Here is a 7731-nt window from a genome sequence, read left to right on the forward strand (position 1 = left end):
CCTTATCTTCCTCCTCCCATTTCATAAGATCAGAAGATATAGGAGCAAAATTAGGCCACTCGGCCCATCAGGTCTGTTCCGCCTTTCAATCATGGCTGATATTTTTCTCATCCCCATTCTCCTGCCTTCTCCCCATAACCCCTGATCCCCTTATTAATCAAGAACCTATCTATCTCTGTCTTAAAGACACTCAGTGATGGGCCTTCACAGCCTTCTGGGGCAATTCACCACCCTCTCACTATCTTATAAGTTTCAATAAGATCCCCCCCTCATCCTTCTAAATCCAATGAGTACAGACCCAGAGTCCTCAGCCGCTCCTCATATGACAAGCTCTTCATTCCGGGGATCATTCTCGTGAACCTCCTCTGGACCCTTTCCAAGGCCAGATCATCCTTCCTTAGATATGGGGCCCAAAGCTGCTCACAATATTCCAAATGGGATTTGACATGAGCCTTATACAGCCTCAGCAGTAAATCCCTGCTCTTGTATTCTAGTCCTCTCGACATGACTGTTCCTGAATGCCAACTGAACCTGCATGTTAACCTTAAGAGAATCCTGAAATAGAACCCCTAAGGTCTTTTGTGCTTCTGATTTCCGAAGCCTTTTCCCATTTAGAAAATAATCTATGCCTCTATTCTCCCTGAATGAAATGAAAATCGCTTATTGCCACAAGTAGACTTCAAATGAAGTTACTGCGAAAAGCCCCTAGTCGGCATATTCCGGCGCCTGTTCGGGAAGGCTGGTACGGGAATTGAACCGTGCTGCTGGCCTGCCTTGGTCTGCTTTAAAAGCCAGCGATTTAGCCCAGTGAGCTAAACCAGCCCCGGTTTAGTCCTACCAAATCCTGCCAGTCCTACCAAACTGCATAACCTCAGACTTTTACACATTATATTCCATCTGCCACTTCTTTGCCCACTCTCCTAGCCAAGTCCTTCTGCAGCCTCCCTGCTTCCTGAACACTACCTTGCTCCACAAATATTTGTATCATCTGCAAACTTAGCAACGATGCCCTCAGTCCATTCTTCCAGATCGTTAATGTACATGGTGAATGGTTGTGGTTCCAACACTGACCCCTGCAGAACACCATTAGTCACCAGCTGCCAACCAGAAAAAGACCCCTTTAACCCGTGGGGCAACACGGTGGTTATCACAGTTGCTTCAGGGTACCAGGTTCGATTCCCGGCTGGGTCACTGTCTGTGCGGAGTCTGAACGTTCTCCCCATGCCTGCGTGGGTTTCCTCCGGGTGCTCCGGTTTCCTCCCACAGGCCAAAGACGTGCAGGTTAGGTGGATTGGCCATGCTAAATTGCCGTTAGTGTCCAAATAAAAAGGTTAGGAGGGGTTACTAGGATAGGGTGGAGGCGTGGGCTTAAGTAGGGTGCTCTTTCCAAGGGCCGGTGCAGACTCGATGGGCCAAATGACCTCCTTCTGCACTGTAAATTCTATGATCCCCACTCTACCTTCTGCCAGTCAGCCAATTCCCCATCCAGATCACCTCTAATACCTCCGCAATCTCCTCAGCTATCTCCTTCAGCTACATTCAGCTACGGGGGCAGCACGGTAGTTAGCATAAATGCTTCACAGCTCCAGGGTCCCAGGTTCGATTCCCGGCTGGGTCACTGTCTGTGTGGAGTCTGCACGTCCTCCCCGTGTGTGCGTGGGTTTCCTCCGGGTGCTCCGCTTTCCTCCCACAGTCCAAAGATGTGTGGGTTAGGTGGATTGGCCATGCTAAATTGCCCGTAGTGTCCTAAAAAGTAAGGTTAAGGGGGGGTTGTTGGGTTACGGGTATAGGGTGGATACGTGGGTTTGAGTAGGGTGATCATTGCTCGGCACAACATCGAGGGCCGAAGGGCCTGTTCTGTGCTGTACTGTTCTATGTTCTATCCCTCATCCTCCAGGTTTCTTCCTCCTTGGGATGAATTTCTGTCGTGCCTCCCGAATAACGCCCCAAAGACTCCTGCCATCCCTGCTCGGCTTCCCTTCCAATCACCTCTGGCCAACTACTCGCTCATGTCTTTTTAGTTACCTTTATTCAATTGTGAAACCGTTACACCTGATTCCAGTTTCTCCCTTTCAAAGTGCAGGGTGAATTCTATCATATTGTGGTCACTGCTGCCTAAGGGCTCCTTCACCTTAAGTTTCCTAATCAAGTCTGCCTCATTACACATTTCGATACAATTCTACACACCACAATGTTCCGCAATTCTATAGTCACATTTGGATTCCATGTGTAAGAAATGTATTTATAATTATTATTATTATTATTGTCACAAGTAGGCTTACATTAACACTGCAACGAAGTTACAGTGAAAATCCCCTAGTTGCCACATTCCGGCGCCTGTTCAGGTACACTGAGGGAGAATTCCGAATGTCCAATTCACCTAACAAGCACGTCTTTTGGGAGGAAACCCACGCAGACACGGGGAGAATGTGCAGACTCCGCACAGACAATGACCCAAACGGGAATTGAACCTGGGACCCTGGCGCTGTGAAGCAACAGTTCTAACCACTGTGCTGCAGTGCCGCCACATCTTGTAGTATTTGAACTCGTTGGGATTATCCACAGGTCTGGTTGGTCACGTGTTAAATTCCATCTGCCGGTATTTGTGTTTCGGACACATTTCTGCTGAAGTGTCAGAGTTAACAAAAAGATTTGCATTTACGCAAACCTTTTGCAAGCTAAGGATATCTCACAAGAAAGCACTTTGCAACTAATGAAGTTTTGTTTTGAAACGCAGTGACTGCTGTCGGTTCTGAAACACGAAAGCAAATTTGCGCACAGCAGGCTCCCCGACACAGCGGTGTGGCATTGACCGTATCTTAGTGATGCTGGTGGAGGGGTACAAGTTGGCCAGGGCACTAATGGACCTTGAGTGAGCGCAGGAGTTGATGTAGCTTCACGATCCCTCCTGCAATTGAATTAGTCCTCTGCTGTGGACTGTTAAACGTCTACGTGAATAACAAGCCACTTGAGCAAGGGACTGCAGGATAACTGGCATCTGTGCAACCATATTACAGCAACCCTCAGTGAACGCAGTGGCGGTTTTGGTTCCCTCATAAGGCAGGGGAATATTTTTTTTTTTAAGTTTCTTTTTTATAAATTTAGATTACCCAATTATTTTTTCCAATTAAGGGGCAATTTAGCGTGGCCAATCCACCTACTCTGCACATTTTTTAGGGTTGTGGGGGCGAAACCCACGCAGACACGGGGAGAATGTGCGAACTCCACACGGACAGTGACCCAGAGCCGGGATCGAACCTGGGACCTCAGCGCCGTGAGGCAGTTGTGCTAACCACTAGGCCACCGTGCTGCCCAAGGCAGGGGAATATTGAGTATCCTGCAAAAGGATACCGAGTTTTAGAACTCTTAAACATGATCAGAAAAGGCTCGATATTTGCTACTTCTTCACCGTGGTTAAGCCTGGTCTTCCGAGATAATGGGATCATGGTCTTCAAACGTCACGGTTCCGCTGGACACGTGAAAACTTGAAATTGGATAAGCAGAGGAAAAGAAAGGGGGCGTCGAGCGAAAGTACAGAAGTGGAGGATGTCAGGAGATCTTTCTTTTTGCAGAGATCAACGCCTGGACTGAGATGCCAACACAGCTGGCAAATGAGACCTTTCCTGCCCTCAAGAGGGAGGTGAATCGGTCCCTGAGTTCGGAAGATATTTCCAATTGTGAGAATACAGAAATGGGTGAAGGGAGTGGGGGGGTGGTTGGGAGAGGGATTTCAGCATCACCGCTATTTCCTCACGATATTGGTGATGGTGCTCTACCAGGAATATTAACTTTTGGCTTCTGTCTGCAAAACAAGATTCTATTTGAAGACCTGTTTTACCGAATGGACCCGTTTATGAGCAGTAAATTCTAGGTACGGTGGGTAATGTTTGTTTTATTTCCCAAGAAATTGTCAGTTACCAGATACTTCAGTGGAAATGAAAACAGAAAATGTTGGAAATGCTCAGCAGGTATGGTAGTGGATGCAACACTTTAGGCGGGATTCCCCCCACCACCGCCGGGTGGGAGAATCGCCGGGGTGCCGCGCAAATCGCGCCACGCCGCCCTGACCCACGCATGCGATTCTCCCACCACCACCCCCCCACCCCCCCCCCCCCCCCCCCCCCCCCCCCCCCCGAAACCAGCGCCACACGAAACGCGCTGGGCCGCTCCGAGAATCGCTGCAAAATGGTGAGCGGCGATTCTCCGGCCCACATGGGCCGAGCGGCCGCGCATAAACGGCCTAGTCCCGCCTGCGCCGTCCACACCTGGTTGCTGCCGACGGGTACTCGTCGCGAAGGCTTGGGGGGTGGCCTGTGGGGAGGGTTGGGGGGCTCCGTTCCTGGGGGGGGGCCTCCCATTGGGTCTGGCATGCAATCGGGGCTCACCGATCGGCAGGCCGGTCTCTTTCCACCCCCCCCACCCCGGGCCTACTTCCTGGCGCGACCGGCCCCAGAACCCCGACGCCATGTTGGTGAGGGGCCGGAGCGCTCCGCGAGGTTACCGCGCTTGAGTATGTTGGCACCGGCGCCACTGCGCATCCACTAGTTGGCGCCAGCCCAATTGCGCATGCGCGGGACCCAAGGCGCCGCGTCTTTTACACAGCGACGGGTCTCTGACGCCACGCCGAAGCCCCGCCCCCGTAAATCACACGGCACCCCTGCTAGCCCCACGGAGGGCGGAGAATAGGGGTCTGGGAATGGACGCCGAAGTAAAACACTCTGGATGTTACTCAGGCGTCGGCACTTAGACTCCCGTTGGGAGAATCCCGCCCAAAATCTCCTCGTTTCTTAATTGTCCAGGGCCCCAAACACACGCAAGTGAAACAGCAATTGACTTGCACTTCTTTCAATTTAGTACCCTGTATTTGTCATCTCTTCTGCACTGTGGATTCCAAACACGTATCCGGCGAACATCTCCATTCATGTCAGAGCTTCCAGTCGCCTGTCATTTAAATTCTCCACCTTGCTCCAAATCTGACCTTCCTGTCCTTGGGCCTCTTGCAATCAACGCACGTTTTGAGGAACAGCACTTCATCCTTCGACTCGGCATTTTGTAGACTTCGGAACTCAACACGGAGTCCAACAATTTTAGGTCACAGTCTCTGCCCCCATCCAGACCTGTGTTTCTTCAATAGTTTCCCCCCCCCACTCCTTCAAATCTCTCATTTTCTTTAACCAGTGTTCGACTGCAACCATCCCGCCATTCAACCTCCTCAAAAAGCATCTTTTGTTACTTCGCTTGTCCCCGCTATACCACTCCATTTGGCTTTGCACCATGAAACCCTCTGTCATTCGATTTCTCCTGCTCTCTATCCACTCTTATCACAAACATTCGTCTCATTCTCCTTCCCCTCGCCCTTCCTCAAAACCCATTGGGCTGGATTCTCCGTTTCAGCGGCTAAGTGCTGGCTCAAATGGAAAATTTGCGGCTGTTTTACGACGCCACAATCGGCGCTGAACCCTCACCGATTCTGGGACCGGTGAGGGGCTAGCAGCAGCGCCGGGTAAAGCTCCCGGCACCAGCGCTAAAAACGGCTGGAGAATGACCGGGTCCCTGGCCACGCATGCGCACGGCAACGACCTGCAGATGTCGCGCAGTACAACACGGACCCGACCCGCCATCCGCGACCCCATAGGCCCCCCCCCCACCAGTTCCCCCAGCCCTCGCGGAAGCCCCCCACCGGCCAGCAGCACGGTTCCAGGCCGAGCTGGACACAGTCCGCAGCCGCCACGCCGGGTTTCCGACCGCTCAGACCGCACGTCAACCCCCGCGGTCAAGAACTCGGCCAATCAGGGACGGAGCATCGGAGGAGGGACTGCCGATGACGCGCCAATGCCGTTCCAACGGCGTGCGGCACGTGACGCGATTATGCCACTTCCGAGGGGGCAGAGCATGGCTGACCGGCATCATACCAGCTAGGCCCCGATCTGCGTGTCGGAGTTGATTCTCCGCCCGATCCCCGATTACAATATCGGCATCGGGCAACTATGAATCCCGCCCATTATATTTCTAATTTCCCAGATCTGACGAGAGGTCACAGGCTCTCATTTTTCTCTCCCCTGCTGAGTATTTCCTGCATTTTCTGGGGTTTTTTTTTAAACCTTCTGTTGCTGTTTTGATCTAAGACCGTCAGCATCTGCTGTCTTGTTTTTCAGACAGCATTTCAAGCTTCCTAGACCGACTCTCCTAGGAATTAACAACGCATCTCAAGGACAAATCTCCATAAGACAAGTGATAATTAAACCGCCGGGCAGCCTCGAGACCGTCACTGGTTGAATGATCTGATTGGCAACTCGGTCAACATTAAGCCTCGAGAAGGAGTATGAAAAGCTGGACTAGTTTACATGGATTTATTCATTCAGGGGATGGGGGCTGCTCCTGAAGGCCTAGCGCCACCGGGGAATTTCCTTAGGGCTCCTCCGGTTCCAAGTGCGTGTGTAAAGGAGGTTGCGGGGGAAGGAAAGGCAGAGCAGGGAAGGCCTCTGAGGAAATACCAGAGTAAACCCGAGGAGAAGCAAGTCACGTCTGAAGGAAACACACAGCACACTGCAGCCCCAGCGCCAACGGATTCAGATTAATATTTTAATTGCCAAGAAAACAATGGCAGACCCAGACGTCTTTCCCAAACAGTTACTGATCCTGCAGCGAGCTCTTCAAATGAAAACATCCAACTCCCCCAATGCAGCGGGCTGAATTTTATTAGCATCACTGAGCTGTGTCAGATTAGTACAGGGCATCGCTCAGCAATTAACTAGCAGAATGATGCCAATCCCCTCCATGGTGAATATCACCCTGAAGCCTTTTAACATTTGTGATGTACAACTCAAACTGTCAGCACTCACTGTCTAGACTCACACACGAAGACTGGCTGTTTGCAGGATAGCCAGAGCCCACAGACCCTGCACTCCCAGAGCCCGCAGACCCTGCACTCCCAGAGCCCGCAGACCCTGCACTCCCAGAGCCCGCAGACCCTGCACTCCCAGAGCCCGCAGACCCTGCACTCCCAGAGCCCGCAGACCCTGCACTCCCAGAGCCCGCAGACCCTGCACTCCCAGAGCCCGCAGACCCTGCACTCCCAGAGCCCGCAGACCCTGCATTCCCAGAGCCCGCAGACCCTGCACTCCCAGAGCCCGCAGACCCTGCACTCCCAGAGCCCGCAGACCCTGCACTCCCTCTGGACTACCATTTTGCCCGTGTGCGACAGAACTCAAAAGGCAATCATAATTTGGCTGTAGCTATTGCTTCTCGGCCTTTTGGCTAAGATCAAGTGTAGTATCTGCTCTGCCTTTTGGCTCAGCTCTCGTATGTGGGGATCATGAATTAGATTCAATTTGGATTGTTTTTTTGGAGCAGGCAAGGGGATTAGGGGTTCGTCCCTGTCCACACTCTGAGCCCTGGCTTTGTAACTCAGAAAAAGTAATAATGAAATGAAAATCGCTTATTGTCACGAGTAGGCTTCAAATGGTTACTGTGGAAAGCCCCTAGTCGCCACATTCCGGCACCTGTTCGGGGAGGCTGTTACGGGAATTGAACCGTGCTGCTGGCCTGCCTGGGTCTGCTTTCAAAGCCAGCGATTTAGCCCTGTGCTAAACAGCCCCTCTAAAAAAAATAATAATTTGGCTGTAAAAACTGGAGATCTTCAAACTTGGAAAATTGGATGGGTTTGAAAGATCCCTTGTCATCCCATTTTACACCATCACTAAAATGACCTGCCAAGTGTTCTTGGGGGAG

The 7731-nt window shown here is 51.7% G+C and overlaps 1 non-coding gene across 1 annotated transcript; it reads left to right on the top strand.

The window, feature by feature from the left end:
- Window positions 1–7237: 7237 nt before the first annotated feature.
- On the top strand, window positions 7238–7419 carry LOC119956652. The gene has a single exon (XR_005458659.1). It is a non-coding gene; the product is annotated as a U2 spliceosomal RNA (small nuclear RNA).
- Window positions 7420–7731: the final 312 nt, after the last annotated feature.

Source organism: Scyliorhinus canicula, chromosome 23 (genome assembly GCF_902713615.1).
Source record: "Scyliorhinus canicula chromosome 23, sScyCan1.1, whole genome shotgun sequence".
Classification (NCBI taxonomy): domain Eukaryota; kingdom Metazoa; phylum Chordata; class Chondrichthyes; order Carcharhiniformes; family Scyliorhinidae; genus Scyliorhinus; species Scyliorhinus canicula.